Source organism: Neofelis nebulosa, chromosome 12 (genome assembly GCF_028018385.1).
Source record: "Neofelis nebulosa isolate mNeoNeb1 chromosome 12, mNeoNeb1.pri, whole genome shotgun sequence".
NCBI classification, from domain to species: domain Eukaryota; kingdom Metazoa; phylum Chordata; class Mammalia; order Carnivora; family Felidae; genus Neofelis; species Neofelis nebulosa.
This window is the reverse complement of record NC_080793.1, coordinates 72,937,769-72,955,752: the sequence shown is the minus strand read 5'-3', so window position 1 is coordinate 72,955,752 and position 17,984 is coordinate 72,937,769. Positions and strand designations below refer to the sequence as shown.

At 38.3% G+C, this 17,984-nt stretch overlaps 1 long non-coding RNA gene across 14 annotated transcripts in view; it reads right to left on the bottom strand.

The window, feature by feature from the left end:
• The window catches only part of LOC131492027 (uncharacterized), a 509,746-nt gene that overhangs the window by 254,107 nt on the left and 237,655 nt on the right, over positions 1–17,984 (bottom strand). For 12 of the 14 annotated variants that reach the window (XR_009251796.1, XR_009251786.1, XR_009251789.1 and 9 more), the window contains one exon: positions 1,034–1,208. The exons of the other annotated variants lie outside the window; for them this stretch is intronic. This is a non-coding gene — a long non-coding RNA (uncharacterized LOC131492027). The remainder of the gene's footprint in view (positions 1–1,033; positions 1,209–17,984) is intronic. 14 annotated transcript variants of the gene reach the window in all.

The window sequence follows — 17,984 nt, the reverse complement described above, 5'->3', positions numbered from 1 at the left end:
CTTGGACACTGTTGGTGAGAGTGTAAAATGATGCAGCTGCTAATGGAAACCACTATGATGGATTCTCAAATATTAAAAACAAGACCTGGCTATTCTACTTCTTTCATATACCCAAATGCCTCGAAAGCAGGGTCTCGAAGAGATATTTTTACACCCATATTCACAGCAGCATTATTCACAATAGCTAAAATGTGGAGGCAACCGAGGTGTCCGCTGAAAGATGAGTAGATAAGCAGAATGTGATATATCCTTACAGTGGAATATTATTCAGCCTCAAAAGGAAGAATATTCTGACATCTGCTACAACGTGGAAGAAGAACTCTTAGGACCTTACGCTAATTGAAATAAACTATCCCAAAAAGAAGAATAACATGATTCCACTTATACGAGGTACCTAGATTAGTCAGATTATAGAGAGAAAAAGTAAAATGGTGGTTCACAGGACCTGGGGAGAGGGGGGAATGGGGAGTTATTGTTTACGGGCACAGTTTTAGTTTTGCATGATGAGAAAAGTTGTGTAGATGCATGATGGTGGTGACTGCACACCAATAACAGTGTACTTAATACCACTGCACTTGAAAATGATTATAATGGTAAATATTAAATTTTTATTATTTTTTTAAAAGTTTACTTAGTTTTGAGAGAGACAGAGCACGAGCAGGGGAGGGACTGAGAGAGAAAGAGAGATACAGAATCCCAAGCAGGCTCCAGGCTCTGAGCTGTCAGCACAGAGTCCAGTGCAGAGCTCTAACTCATGAACTGTGACATCATGACCTGTGCTGAAGTCAGAGGCCTAACCGACTGAGCCACCCAGGTGTCTGTAGTCCCTGTGCAATGGTAAAATTTACTTTATGTGTGGGTAACAACCCCCAAAAATGGAACAAGATGCAAATCTTACTGTCCAAAAATATTTGTAACCCAAATTCAGCCAGAGAGCTGCAAATTTACCATCTTAAGTAATTCTTTACTTGTAATTGGTCTCCAGATGCTCTTTTCCCCCACTCTCAGTTCTTCCAAACTTTTTCTCTCTCACCTCTCTACCTTTTGCACAAAGTTCTCCTGGTTGTGTGACAGGAAGTGGTTTCTTCATGTAATGAAAAATGTTCTCAGGAATTCAGTCGTCCTTTGTGTAACACAGATAAACTCAACCTGGGCTTCTCAGGGAGGTGAGGGTTTATGTGTAGGCCCTCAGAACACCCCTTGAAGGCCTGGCAATACAAGAAAAGTCTGTCTCAGTCCATCTGTCAGACATAAATCGTGCACAAGATAGACTGCAAGGTAAACTGAAGTATTTATTACTTCACAGGCAAAGTGTGTAGGAAGCCAAAGAAAATCAAGTCACATCTCAGTCTTGTTCTTCAGAGTTTCTGGGTTCCATGTCTATTTCTTGTTGAGCAAAAATGTTAATGCAGAGACATATCTGCACAGTACAGATAAGATGTAACAAAGTAAAAGTTTCAAGTTTAATTCATATTCTTTCTGATGAATTTAGAGATTTCCTTTCTTTAAGATCTGGCTTGAAAATAGCCTGGGTGTTGAACTTTGTGATGTATTTCTCAACACACTTTGCATTCTGGACCTCCACAGGCAAGCACAGAGAAGTTATTCAACAGAGTAGATTAATGGAAACCAGGAAAAGTTAGGGAGGAAAAAGAAAATGCAAACAAGTTTATAAAGCTTTACAGTACTTTGAATTTATGCCCATTTCTGACCACAAGGTAAAATTATTATAGGGCAATATGTCCTTTGTCCTCTTTGAAAGTACATCATACTAAACTGAATGGCAATTCACAGACTAAGAAACACAGTAAACAATAAATTTGAAAAATGGTGTGACTTTTATCTGTGATAAGAAATACATACACAAAAATAATGTATCACATTCCACCTTTCAAATTTGTTTAATGATAATCATCAATTCTGGCAAGAATACAGACAAAAAAAAAAAAAACAAACAGATATTATCACACATTACCAGGAAGAGGGCAATTTATACTTCTGATTGTAGAGCAATTTGTAGTAGATAAGAAGACCCTTAGAAATGCTCTATTCATTGGCCCAGTAGATCTTCTTCTAGGAATTTAACTTATGAGATTAATCTGTGAGATTCCTAAAAATTGATTTAAATAAAAGGAAAAAAATGACAGCATATAGGGAATTTGGATAACAAAATATAGATAGACTTCTATATGATGGGAGGATAGAAAAAAAAAATCAAATGCATCAATATCTTTCAGTTGTGCATAGTTAATTGATTTGGAATGGGGGCATTGTTTGAGGAAAAAATATACCTAAATTGAAATTAAATGAACATATCATAACCAATTCTTATATTGGTGGTCATTAGGTAAAAATAAACAAAAACCAAAGAAACCCCCAAAATATCCATCAGTTGCTTAGGCTGTTATAAAATCATGATTTGGAAATGAAGTTTGCTTTAGCATTGATATGAGCTGAATTGTGTCCCCCAAATTAATACATTGAAGCCCTAACTCCTAGTCTCACAATGTGACTGTATTTGGAGACAGGGCCTTTAAAGAGGTAATTAAGCTAAAAGGCTATTAAAAGGAAAGCCCTAACACAATCTGACTGGTGTCCTTATAAGATTAAGACACACAGAGAGACGCTAAGGATGTGAACGTACAGAGGAAAGCCCAGGTGAAGATACAGCAAGAAGGTGGCCATCTGCAAGCCAAGGAAAGAGGCCTCAGGAGAAACTAAACCTGCTGACACGTTGGTCTTGGACTTTTAGCCTCCAGAACTGTGAGAAAATAAATTTCTGTGTTTAAGCCACCCAGTCTGTAATATTTTGTTACGGCAGCCCCAGCAAGTTAATACTAGAATGAATCAGACTTCTCCATAGCTCAGGGAAGTTTGAATCATTGAAAATATGTAAGCATAACTTTTAAAGTTGAAAAATATTTTAAAATAATTATTGCCAATCTATCTACAGTGAAGGACCATTTTTTTTTAAATGTCAAATCCACTGTAGACCAATACTTTGTAAAACATAAAATCACATGCTTCAATGTTACTACCACCATGTCAAATTGCTATAAAAGTTCCTAAACATTCCCAAAATCTGTACTAATTTTTCCAGGCTGGTAACAAATAGAACACGGATCTACTGTTTCCTGGGCCACATTTTGAGTAAAGTCATCTTAAAGTTCATCTTGTCCAACCCCTTCAATTTATAGCTAAGAAAACTGAGGTCCTGACAAGTTCAACAACCTTCATAGTATCAGGAAGCTTGTTAGATTCCCTAGAGGAATCATGTTTCATTCAAGCTTATATAAGTCTCCAAAATCCTCAATCCATTTCCTTTCTAGCTTTGCTAATATAGGCCTGATTTCTCCCAGTTTTTCCTCTGAGAGATGTACGTCCACTCCTGACATCATTAATGCTTAAGACAACTGAGTCATTTAATTATCTTGTTCAGAAATTCTACCCCTTCTCTCAATAAATTACTTTTGCCACCTGTGAGAGACTCTTGCCTTCTCTACAGACATCTTGTTTTCATGTTCTTGAAACACACCTTATTATCAATCCTCTTGTGCAATCTTCCCTTCATTTTCCACCTTTGATTTGCCTGAGCTTTTGTACACTCTCTAAATTTATTCTGTAATCTCTTCCAGCCTCTTCTATCCCGAATGTTTTATACCTTGCATATGCCTCTTGCTCACCCTTGATTACTCTCAGCTCTGCTCCTTCATTTACATGGTCTCTATAAAGCCTCTATTGTGTTTATCATTCAATGGTTTGCATAGCCCCTGGGCATACATTAATTTTTGCTCAAATGCTTGCCATTTCCCTCTGCATCCTTTACTTCCATCAACATGTTTTATTTGTTCTCAATCATCACAGCATGTATTACTCAAAAGATTGATTTAAAGTTTTAAAAATATCCTTGATGGGGTGCCTGGGTGGCTCAGTCACTTAAGCATCCGACTTTGGCTCAGGGCACGATCTCATGGTTCATGGGTTCGAGCCCCACATCAGGCTCGGTGCCGACAGATCAGAGCCTGGACCCTGCTTCATGGATTCTGTGTCTCCCTCTCTCTCTGCCCCTCTCTCAAAAATAAATAAAACTTTAAATTTACTTTAAAAAAATCGTTGATAACTGTTTATTCAAAACCCTAAAATTATCTCCATTTCTTGCTAGTGACTAATGATGGTACTTATCACCCTTTTCTCAGCAGTTTTGCAGCTGACCAATTATATGATGTTGGGCAAGTCATTTAAATTCTATAGGCCTCTTTCCTTATCTGTTATATCAAATAGTTGAACTAAATATTTTACAAGTTCTATCTGGCATTAACATTCTAAGTTCTCAATGTTTACTATGTCATCTATCCCTGAAAAAGATAGTTTAATTAATCTATAACTTTTGGAATATTCTATTGTTTCTCCAGCCATCTGATCCTACCCATCTCTCAAAGTCAACATCGGATCTAATAGCTCCATTAAGTCATCCCTAATTATTCCAGTTTATATTATATTATATTATATTATATTATATTATATTATATTATATATTATTGTTGTTGTTATATTATATTAGAATCCCTCATGTCTTATATTGATTATTTAGCCTTAAAATAGCAATTGAAAAACATATCTAAGTTTACTGTCCCCTCAATGAAGAGTCTTTGATGGCAGTCACTATGAAGTGTTAACACATATATATGTTACATATATATGTGTGTGTGTGTGTATATACATACACACACACACACACACACACACACATATATATATAGTTAAGCCATTTGAAATTGCCCTTTTTTTGTAAGTAAAAAAATGACTGAATATCAATAACTTTATGTTTTTAATCTAATATATAAAATTTGATAATTAAAACTCTATTGAGAACCTACAACTTGATACTGTGCTGACTGATGTTATATACAGTGTTTCATTTAATAGTGAAAACAGCCTATGAGCTAAAGATTATTGTTTCCATTTTACAAAGAAGGCAAACTGAAAGGTATAAATGATTTTCCAAGATCATATAGTTGAAAATAGTTAGAACAAGGATTTACAGTCAGTCTGCCTGACTCTAGAGTTCTTCTTTCTCAAATTTCCTGGAACATAGCACAGAACAGGTAAATACTGATTTCCAACTTTGAAATAATAATTGTAAAAATAAACAAACAAAAAACCCAAAGCAGACTAATAGAAAAAGAAACTTTTGAATGTAAGTTAGTGATTTGCAATACAGAGCAAACATTTACAAGTTAAGTTAGTGATTCGCAATACACAGCAAACATTTAGTTGGTGATTTGGTTCCTATTCTGACTTTCTAAAAATATGACTAAGATTTTAACTAAGTTAGCCAGTAACCACTTTCCTATTGCTAAAGACCTTGAGAGAAACCTAATTCAGTAACTCTCCTTCCAAATGGTTGGAAAGTTCAGTAAACCTAATTCAGTAACTCTCCTTCCAAATGTATCTGCAATACAGTATGTAGTTATTTAAAAAATAAACTGGTAGCTCCACATGCACCAACACAAAAGGATATAGATGATACACTGATGAATGAAGTAGGAATTTTGTTGAAGAACAAAATTATAATACAATTACATATAGAGGTTTAGAAAAGCTGTAACTGTGCCTTTGTGGTAATGTGAGAATAGACCCATCTAATTACATATTTGTGTGTACAAAAAATATTTGGAAGGATAAAGTGTTAAGTAAAAATTGTGCCTGTCTCTTTTAATATTAGAGTAGAAATATCAAGTAAAAGACAAAGAAGTTTTCTACTTTTACATTTTATTCTTCTAGATTGTTCGCATTTTTTTTAAACAATTGTGTTCTTCTAACAGGAAAAAAAGAGGAACATTCATTCAATCATCCATTTTAATGATAAACTACTTTCCTTATTGGGAACATAGCTATGCGGTTCATGTAAGTTTGTGTTGCAAAAAGTGCATGTTCTAACACTGACTGTAACATACAAGACTACACTTGACTATGTCTCTTTATTTCATGTGTCGTATTTCTCATTCCTATTGTGATCACTGTCGTTCCCCACTGAACAACCAATAGTAACTCTGCAATGCTCCATGTGACTTACAAAGGGCAGCTTACAAGACACCAATAGGAAACCCTACCTAGCATTCACCTGTCGGCAAGATTACCTTTACTACAATAGTAGGCATTGATCCATCCTAGGGTTGTAAAGGATAATTCCTCATAACTACATTCTCTTATATCTTCTAATAATTTTTTTTAAGTTTTATAATCTTATATTTATGGTATCAACCATTTTGTGGCCTTAATGATAGGTTGTTCTAAAAAGATAAGTAGGATCAGTAACAATTCCCATGAAAACTGTCTTCCACACTGTCTAAAAATGTGAAGTCTACTACTAAGTAAATGAAATTTCACTGATTAGAGCTGCTGATAAGGGACTTCTTATAAAATGAATAGGACTTTGAGAACCTGTGAACTCTTAGATATGTGTGTGCAATAACCTTGACTGAGATGGACCAGAGTTGGTTAGGTAGAGATCCTAGAAATAGGTGAGAGATACAGGCATGTAACTGAGGAAGTGCTTCTTGGGAAGGCCCTACAAAGGACTGAGCAAAGCAGAATAAACACAAAAGGATGTGCTTTCAGATTGTCTACTCACGGCCTGATCCACCACTGTCCCAACTTCAGGCAAGGAGGCCAGGCTTTGTACCCATTATCAGTCAGTCATCAGCATCAGGTGAAGAGGATGTAAATCCCAGAATCCTCTGGGCTACAGAGCAGGCAGTTCCCCAGAGAAGGTTGGAGGGTATTAACCATTACTTTGGCCACTCGAAGCAGCAGGGAGTATGTGCATACTGATTGAAAATGGGATCTGGATCCTGTGCCTACAACATCTATCAGAGCTTTAATGAAGAAAAGGGAGGAACAAAATAGGGGTAATTATGGATTGGGGCACTAAAGAAGGCAAAAGGCAGAGACTAGACTAGGTTTTCTTCTTCTCATTAAGACCGAAGGGTAAGGCAAAGGAGGTCAGGAAGAGTCAAAAGAGTTAAAGTAGAGTTTAGAGAGTTCTAAATAGAGACTGTTACTCATTTCTTAGTTAATTAAAAAATGTAAATATAGAACTTTGTTCTGCCACTGACTGGATTAGTTTTTTCCTTTTAGAACTTAAAGCACTGAAGATTATTACACACGTTCTGCCATCTATTTTGCAAACATCACCTTGAAAAACAACCTAAAGGAGCATCTGTGTAGTTAGGATTCACTAGACACCCCATGTCCTTATCTCCAGGACTCTACCAGAGAGCAGGGAACAGGCTCACGATTTACGGTCTTCACACTTGCGGCTGTGCAAAGACCCTCCTTGATTAATGTGACATCATAAAGCACCACCTGGAAAGAACACCTCAGCCCACTAAAACCTGAAAAATATCTTTTCCAGAAATATACTCACTCCTTTCAGACTCTGTGCTTTTCAGAACGATGTCAACTTATAACAGCTTCTTGACATTAATTACCATGCCATCCCGTAAGTTTAACTCTCTGTGAAGCCGCCTGAAGCTGTCAGGGAGGGTCACATATTTAATATCCACTTACCTTGACACCAAAGTAATGCTCACTTTCAGCTCCTCATTCCTTTTCAAACATTAGAAGGCAAGTGACCCACCATCCAATTCACAAATCTTGATTAATTCCTTCCACTTAGCATGTCCCAATTTCTGCCAAGGTATGTGGTCTGCAGATTGACAGCCTCATTAAGAGCTTATTCAAGTGCTTGATTATACAGCTTTGGAAGTTCCTTGAGACCTGAGTCTGAGGAGTAGATTCTCCCTCCCACTGCCCACTGCAGCACAATAGTCTGTATTATACCCACAGGCAAAGAGATTTAAGGACAGTCAGTCCCTGTACTTAAGTTCTAGAAGCAGCAGTTTCTGCTCTTAAGCTTTCTCTTCAGTAGTACCTGGGTGTCTGCCCAGTGTTTCCTCTCCACCAGGGCTGGGTAGAGAGGAGAATTCCAAGGACAGGCTCATGAAAGGACTGTGCGCTCAGAATCCTTACCTAGAACCAACTCCGAAGCATGCACATATTAATCAAGCCAAAGATCAAACACAGAGTTACAACTCAACTGGTTATAAACTTTAAAATAGGGTAAATGAGGAAAGAGATCTATAAGAGAAGCACTATATTCCTATTTACAAAACATGTCTTGGGGGCATGTGGGTGGCTCAGTTTGTTAAACATCCGACTTTTGGTTTTGGCTCAGGTCGGGCTCTGTGCTGAGCGTGGAGCCTACTGGGAATTCTCTCTCCCTCTCTCTCTACCCTCCCCTGATCACATGCTCATGCACACACTCTCTCTCTTTCTCTCAAAATAAATAAACAAATATATTTTTTAAAAAGTATCTTGGGGTGCCTGGGGGGCTCAGTTGGTTAAGCATCTGACTTCAGCTTCCTCTTTAGTAGGGGCCAGAAAATGACAGCAATAATTTAACACTGCTAAAATTAAGTTTCAGCCCCCCCCCCCCTTAGTAGTTTGGATCCCCCTGTGTTTCTTTTGAGTCAGTTATTTGGAAACTGGTAGTGTTTTTCCAGTGACACTATGTCAGTATGTTAGCAAAGGTCTTAAAACAACTTGCTATCAGCAACTTAACCATATCATTGTAAATGCCATCAAGCTTTGGAGGTAGAAACTTCATAACCAGCAACAAGATTATTACCCACATTTTCATATTTAAAGAACAAACAAAAGTTGAGATATAAAGAAGTAATTTTACCAAACTCATACAGTTTAAAAAAAAAAAAAAAAAAAAAAGACTAAGCCAGCATTGAAATGGTCTGTCTGATCACATAGAACTCATAACCACCATTCTCTACTCTCTCTTGGAATCACTGCTAATGGAACTATCCTACCAACAGGACTAGAGTTTCCACCACATACAATGATGTTCAATGAGAAATTAATTCCATTTATAAATCTAAATGCCCAAATGACCTTTTCTCTGACACCATCCCTGGAGTGAGAATAAAACCTGTCTTCCAAATTCCTCATAGCTCAATGCATCCCAGTTCTGCTTAGTAGCTACCTCTTTGAGGAAGCTTTCCCTAACCCCCTGCTCAGCAGACTGGGTTACAGGGTTCACTTTTGTGCTCCACAGCTCTCTCGATTGACCTCAGTGGCCACACTCACCTCACTGTTTTATAATCATCTCTCCCCTTTTTCGTCTCTTCCATTGGACCATGTGCTTCCTGATGGCAGGGGTTATGTGCTGACCAGCTCTTGATCCCCAAGGGCTGGTGCTAGTAATGTACCACCTGAAATTGACTGATGTGAGCAGGGGTGGAGGTTCTAGGGAGATTGAGGAAATAGGTAATCTAGATACTAGAATATCCTGGAGACAATTTCCCCTAGGAATCCTGGTTGATCTTAGACAGGCAGACCCTTCCTTTTCTGCTCAACCTCGAAGATCAGTCAACATCATTCCTATCAGTATCCCTACCCTATCAGGGTTTTTCTGTTCCCCTACGGTCCCCTGCGGCAGAGTCATTGCAGCAGAGGAAGAAAGAGTAAGGGAGGACGCACTGTCTCTTAAATGTCTCCATGTCATTTGGTAGAATTAGTCATATGACCCTGCCTAGGCTCCCAGAGAGCTGGGAAGTCTAGTCCTGCCCAGTCCACACAAAGGAGAGAACCAGAAATGGGGTAAGCACTAATAAACCCCACCACAATCCAGAACTTGAGACCTTTTCTTGCTTTGTTCTTTTTGTGTGTGCAACCTAATCTTTACGTTATTTTGTAGAAAGTTAGGTAGCCACTAGCTGAACAAAAATTCATTGATTATTTAGAGGACAACTTAGGAGCAGCATCTCTCTACCTCTCTTCCTTCTTGAAGAAACGATGATGAAGGTTTCTTCGTAGGAGTGAGGAGAAGGACTTTGAATTGAAGAGGCAAAGGTTGGAATTGGTCCTCAACTGGGTCATTGAGAGGTGTTTTGAAAAAAACCACCAAATACCAGGGAGAAATGAAATGCCTACTGCTACCTAAGACAGCCACTTTCATAAAAGGCAAAAAAATAATAATGAGCTAAACTCATGAGCTAAACTCATAGAGCATTTTAGTACTTACAAAGCTTTTTTTAAAAAGAGGTTGGGGGACTTAGGTGCCCTTTTTTACCGTGATAAAGTAGAAATAACATAAAATTTACCATTTTTCCCACTGAAAAGTGTACAATGCAGTAGCATCAAGTACATTTATGACACTGTGCAATCATCACCACTGTCGTCACCACTAACTGTTTCCATCAGGCCATCACTGTCCATTTCCACTTTCTCCCACCCCCTGAAAACCTCTAATCTGTTTTCCATCCCTATAGATTTGCCTGTTCTGAATATTTCATATAAATGAGATCATACAATATGTAACGTTTTGTTTTTGTCTTCTTTCATTTAGCATGCTCCCAGATTCATTCATCTTGCATCATGTATTAGGGCTTCACTCCTTTTCATGGATGAACAACATTTTATTGTATGGACATACCACAGCTTATTTACTTATCTACCTATTTACCTTTACCACTTGGCAGACATTTGTGCTGTTTTCATCTTTTAGCTCTTGTGAACAGTTTTGCTATGAACATTCATGTACAAGTTTTTGTTTGGACACCTGTTTTCAATTACTTGGGAGTATCATGTCTAGGAGTAGAATTGTTGGGTCATATTATAATTCTATGTTTAACTTGTGGCAGACTCTATGAAACTTTTTAACATACGCTATTACATTTAATCTTCCCAGTATGTATTACAATCCTTATTTTACAGATGAGGCTCAAAGACATTAATTGAATTGCCAAACTAGGCCTTGATTCACCATTCTACAGTAAGCATTTTATGAAATCACAGTGAAAACCAGAGTAAGACAGATTCATTTCTGGATATATATTTCTTCCACCTTAAAAATAAGATGAATCTTAAAACAGAATATTTCATAATAGTGATAGAATACCATGGACTCCAGGATAAGGAAAAATCCTTCCTAGCTTCTGCAGTCTCTTGTATGCTTCATTAATTTAATTTTTAGGTCACTACTTTTATTAGCTTGAAGGAGCTGGCATAACAAAAAATGAAAAATGCTCTAAATAAAAATCAGACCTGTTACATATTTACATACACGGAAGTGATTCTTTCTGTCCCAAGACATAGAAGTGGTGGTGTCACTTGCTAAGTTAGGACGTATGAAATGTCACAAAGGGACAAATACAAAGAAATGGGTGACAGGGAGAGAAGTGGACACACCGGAGCTATAGCCAAAAGAGCCTCACCTTTTGCCATCCTGTAGTACACAGTCTGTGGCTAAAAAGTCCTGAGCAACTTTTAACATTTGGATAGTTTTGGTGGTCCAGCTCAGAACTATCCATTTCTGAAAACTGTCTCCTTCCACAGATCACAGTAGTGGAAGGCGGGGAATGTGGAAGCCAAGCTTGCACTTTGGGACCCTCACTATTGGTCTCAGTTGAATTGAACTAGGGCAGCTGAGGCCAATCAAATTCTCATGCTTAGAAATTTGGAATTGAAACTAGGAAAGTAGTTAATGTATGCATGCAGTCAAGACTATAATGTGAGAAAACAGGGCTATGGAGCAGCCATATTCTGCCTTGTGGATAAAGGAGCAGCTTAAAAAAATAGTGGGATGAAACAGTGACACAAAAATAAACAGGGAGAAAGAGAGAGAGAGAGAGCTGTCTTATTTCTAGGTCCAGTCCTTTCCTGAAGATGTAGGATTCTGTGGGAACCTCTATACTCTTGTCATAAATCCCATTTGGCTTAAGCTATGTGGTAGACTGGCCAGCTATTTACCAATTACCATTACATGGCCAGCTAATTACCATTGGTATTTACCAATAAATACCAAATGAATATTTATATATCCATTTCCTTTCACCCTGGGCACACAGCCAAGTATATTCCCAGCCTCCTCTGTATTTATCTGTGGCCATGTGACTGGGCCCTGACCAACAGAATGTGAGAGGAAGTGACATTCTCCACTTTAGGCTTGGCACTAAGAACCTCCCCCATGACTCTTCACTGGCTCTCTTTCCTCATAGGCCAGCTGGGTGCCCACAAAGGCAATAGTGAAAGCCTTGTGTTGAAGATGTCACAGCCTTCTTAGCCTAAGTTCTGACAGCATGCTTGGAGCAGCCATCCCATCCTCACCAAGGAGGCTTTCCAAGCTCAAGAAATAAATTTCTCTTATGTTAAGATTTCAAAGAGACTTCAGGCTTTATGTAACACATCAAGCTTTATCTGAACTAATGCAAGGTAGTTTCGGTAGGTTGTTTTTTTTTTTTTTTTTGAAACCTACCATCAAAGAGTCTTAAAGCATCACACCTTCCATAGCTTCTCTTCTTATTCAGTTACCGTCTGTTGAAAAGGCTGAAGACCTTGGGCCAAATACTTCATGTGCCACACTCTGGAGAATGCAGCAGAGGGTAGAGGTAAAAGATTCAATCTCCAGGATGCCAAACAAGGCTACCTCAGGTGACCTCACATACCCAAACACACTGCCTTTGTTGACAGATATCCTTTGAATGCTCTACCAGTTCTGAGAGTGATCGGCCACCCTCTCAGTCTCCATATGGCTGTGCAAGCTAAAAGCAAAAATCTTTCATGTAGAAACTTTGTGTTTCTATTGAAGTCAGTACTGAAACGTGTTTCCTTTCCAAATGATTCAGGCAGATTTCCAAGAGGGCCCAATAACACCCTGTTCAATTACTGGAGTTCTAGCAAGGAAGGGCTGACCAAAGAAAATGGCTTTATCAAAGAGCTATATTGACAGCTGCTATGCCTTTAAGTATTCTGGAAGGCAGGTTTGAAAGCAACAGCTTTCTATGTGCAATATACCAATTTCCTGTTCTCTCCACATAAGCAATAACTCCTGTGTAAGAGCAAATTTAATGGAGTCGTAAGGGCTATTAACAGAGGACATATAAGGCAGATCTTCTTGACATTATTTTACAAACCTAATTGGGCTGTCTGGTCAATAAAATGTCTCTAGAATAGATATGTTAAAGGCAACAGAGCTTGTTTTGAGCCCAAGTGCTTGCTTTAAATGGCATGTAGTTTTTGTAATATTTAAGCTAATAGTCTTCATTATCTATAACATACAAGTTGAAGGTGTAAGAGCTTAAGTTCAGGGGAAACAATGAAAACGTATTACCTCCATGTAATTTTATCAGTCTTTCAAGAATAGAAAAAGCCTCCAAAATGTGGGGAAATATTAATACTTCACTTTGGGATCTGTTTTTTTAGCACCAGTGCTAAGGCCCAGAGAGATTTGGGGTAGCCATAAAAGCTATCATCACCCTCCCAACTGCAGCCTCTTTCCTCAAACTCTTCTGATGTCCCACTTTACCCAAAATATGCCATTTTGTTCTTGTCTATAAAAAAAAGTCCACAGAATCTGATAAGCTAAATATTTGAAAGATCACAACATTAAGTAGAACATGGCGTTCCCCATCCTCGGAAGGCATGTATCCTCGGAGACATGTGGTAGTGGTGGGGGACTGTAAGTTCTTCAGCACTTTTTCTGGTATCTCAATATTGTGGTCCACAAAAGGGGAGTGAATGAGATAGAAGAAGCCCTCAGCAAGACCATAGTCAACTTCTTTAGTTTTCTACTTTGATATTGTACTCTGGAAGACACAAAGTACCTCATATAATTATCTCATTTAATATTTAAAAGAAGACTATGAAACAAGAACTGCAAAATTTGAAGATTAGACTAGAATAAGACAGAAAAGATCAGCTACCCAATAAGTGGCAGAGAGAGTTTTGATTTTAAGAACAAACAATAGATTTTCAGTCTTTCTGATGTTCATTCCTATGGATCTAACATAATTTTTACCACAAGACTTTAACACTAGAAAAATATCATTAGCATCCACCATAGCTCTACAGACAAAGCAGAAATATTTGAGTGGACAGACACTAAGGATACATACAGTGCAATTTAGAGCCAATAGAGAGCAGCGATTCCATTCGTGATAGTGAAAGTCATCCTACATAATAACATCCTCTCTTATCTCCCTCACACCAGCCATGAAGGTTTTCAAAAGTAACTGCAGGCTAATTTGTTTATTTTTCTTTATATTTTGTATTTTCTTTATTATTGTGTATTATATTACAGTACTGTAACCATTTTTATATGAATATTTTGGGGTTGTCGAACAAATCATCTGAGTTTCCGTTATTTCTTGTGGGGGAAATTCACGTTGATATACAAGTGCTTTGGATTACAAGCATGTTTCTGGAATGAATTATGCTTGCAAACCAAGGACTTACTGTATCGTGAATGACTAAGTTGGTTTGGTTAAATGTGAATCTCTGGATATATCAGAAAAAATGAGAGGGGGTCCGTAAGACTTTTATGTTGCCTCAGGGGACAGAACTAGTAGGATTGATTTTATCTCCAAATAGTAAAAACTCTTTGAAATGAACAAAGCAGTGGCCTCCATGTGAATTCTTCCCTTCCCTGGAAATACAGAAACCAAGTAACTCCTTGTCAGATAGATGGCAAAAGGGATCCTTGCAAGGATGAATTCCTTAAATTATCCCACACTTGCAATTTAGGAAACCCTAAATTTCCTTAGAAATCCCACCTGCCCTGCTCCCCCTGCCACTTGTCTTATTTTTCACTGCCTCTCATTAAGCACTGTTAAGTAATACTTCATTCAACCATCACAACATCTTCTGTGATAGATTATTATTACTCCCATTTTGTGATAAGGAATATAAGGCTTCCACATGTTAAATAACTTGCCAAGAATCATCCAACTAACAAGCAATAGAACTCAAATTTTAACCCAGATTCTTAACCATTATTCATTCAGCCACTTATAACTTTGCTATGTTACCTTACAACAGCAGCACTACTAGCTTGTGAGAAATGCAGACTCTTAGGTCCTAACCCAGACCTACTGAATAAGAATCTGCATTTTAATAAGATCCCTGGTGATTTGTATGCACAAGAAAGTTTCAGAAACCTTAATTCATAAAAATGTATTTTTTAATAATTCCAAAAGTACTTCTGATCATTAAACTTGCTCCATGGTTCATTCTATTCCTGGGCCTAGTCTAAATCATGGACAATATATTGATCTTATCACTCTTAGTTGTATATTAGTCATGTTTTTTACTTTGTTAGCTTTGACATCTTGAGGTCTTACTGACACCAGAAGGGACTATCCCTCCTGCGTTTAGCTAATTCCTAGGATAGTAAACATGTACCCAACAGCATGCTCTTCAAAAGCAAAACAACCAACCCAGAGCTCCTACCCCCAACCACCACCTTTACTGGGATCTCAGGGGCTCTCACATCCCAAGCCACTATCCATTTCCCCTAATCACCCCAGTGTCAGGTACCAGACAAGTAGGAGAAACCCCTACACCTCAAGGCCCACTGAAACTATTCAAACTAGCTAACTCCAAACCTGCTTTCTCTGATTTATCTTTCCCATGGAAACCATCATGAAGGCTCTTGCCCACATTTTCCCCCCACTTCCTTTGCCTCCTAACCAACCCTGTTGCTTTCTCTTGTTGTCCTGTGTGGCATGCCATGCCTCCTGCATCCAGGAATCCGTGCGTATAAAAATTTTTTCCTTTGGGGCACTTGGGTGGCTCAGTCGGTTAAATGTCTGACTTCAGCTTAGGCCATGATCTCACTCTTCATGAGTTGGAGCCCACATTGGGCTCTCTGCTGTCAACGCAGAGCCTGCTTCAGATCCCCTGTTCCCATCTCTCCCTGTCCCTCGCCTGCACATGCTCTCTTACTCTCTCTCTCTCAAAAATAAACAAACATTAAAAAGAATTTTTTTTTTCCTTTATGAAAATCTGTATGTCATGTCTGTATGTCTTACCATACCTGATTAAAACAAATCGGGTACATTTTAAAACAGTTAATATAAACTTAGGTCACTTACGTCTCAAAAATGTCTCTGATCTGTATTTAAAATGTTCCTGCTAGTATAATAGCTGGATTGGTTTTCTGAGTCAACTTGGGTATGAGAGCTCATTCTTCCTTTGAAGAGGATCGTTGAGGATTCTTTAGAGAGACTCTTTGTAGTTGATAGAAGTGGTGAGTAGTTTGACTAGCCAGTTAAGATTCCTTCTTCAACCCCTGGGTCTCCACGGTGCACCTCTGAACCTCTATTTTGGGTTCCCATTACCCTACAGGACTGCCATAAATATACTACAAGATAGACTCAGGCAAAATGTGTTATTTTGACCCCAAGTCTATAGCAGGGCAGTTACTTAATAACACTCAGTCTTCTGCTCTGCCAGGTCATTCACCCAATCTCTCACTCTTAAGGTGTCTCAGATGTGAGTCAAAAACCAATCCACAGCACCCCTCAAAATGCAGGAGTCACATATCAAGCTTTTCAAATTATTTGTTGAAGCTCCTCTCGGGTGGATGATATAGACACTCCTGCTCTATCTCAATAGAGAAGAGGATTCTGAACACAATCAGAAGTTCTAAAGAAGTCTTCTTCTTAATGTCCAATTTTTTTTTGGCATTTTTAAATCTCTGAGATTAAAAATGGGGGGGGGGGGTGAGCAGCTGAAGTCACTTTTAAAAAAGGGATGGATCTAAGTGGCCCAGACCTCCGGCCTTGATCCCTGATCTCTCATCCGTAGTCGAGGGCCTGGGCTCCCTAAACTGAGGCAGGCAGCCTCCCAGACAGGCCCTAGAAGTCAAACCCATGGGCTGGTCCCGTTTCGAGCCCGTGGCCAGGACTGTCTTGGCCCTTGGGCCTGCACTGCCTGCATGGGCAGCCCCTTGGCCTGGACTGGGGGCTGAAATGTGGGAAGGGTGGTTTCTTTTTTTTCTTTTCTTTCTTTTTTTTTTCTTTCTTTCTTTTTTTTTTTTTTTTTCGTGTTTCAGAGACACCAGAATTAATAACACTATTTTTGATTTTGAAAAAAAAAAAAAAAGGGAATAACTTGGGGCGCCTGGTTGGGTTAGTTGGTTAAGCCTCCAATGCTTGATTTCAGCTCAGATCATGATTTCACAGTTCATAGGATTGAGTCCCATATCGGGCTCTGCACTAACAGCAGAGAGGATGCTTGGGATTCTCTCTCCTTCTCTCTCTGCCCCTCCCCCACTCACTCTCTCTAAAAATAAATAAACTTTTAAAAAAAATAAATAAAAAAGGAATGTTTACTAAACTATAACTGGCATATAGTAAATTGCACATAAAGTGTACAATTTGAAGTTTTGACATACACTCACACACCAATGAAGCCACACTACAGTCAACATAAGGAACATGTCCATCACAGCCAACAGTTGGCTCATCCCCCTTTGAAACCCTTCCCCCTCCTTGCTGGCCCCTCCAGAAACCACTGATCTTCTTTCTGTCACTATATATTAGCTGATTTTCTAGATTTGTATATAAATAGAATCACACAGTATTTACTTTTTTTATTGCAAGATATACATGACATAAAATTTATTATTTCAACCCTTCTTGAGCATATATTTCATTAGTATTAAGTACATTCACATTGTTGTACAAGTATGCACTCTTTTTTTGTATGACTTCTTTCATTCAGCATAGTATTTTGAGATTCATTCATTTCAATGTTCAATAGTTCACTCTTTTTTATCACTGACCAGTATTGCATTGTATGGCTATACTATGATATGTTTATTTATTCACCTATTAATGGACATCTTGGTTGTTTCCAGCTTGAGGCTGTTGTAAATAAAGCTGCTACAAACATTTAAGTATAAGTCTTTGTAAAGATAATTTTTCATTTCTCCTATGCAAGTACCAAGCAGTGAGATGGCTGGGGCACATTTAACTTTATAAGATACTGCCTGTTTTTCAAATGGGCATAGCATGTTACATTCCCACCAGTGGTGTCTGAGAGTTCCAATTCCTACACATCCTCACCAATATTTGGTATGGTCAGATTTTTTTCCCTAGTCGCTCAATAGTTGTATAGTGACATCT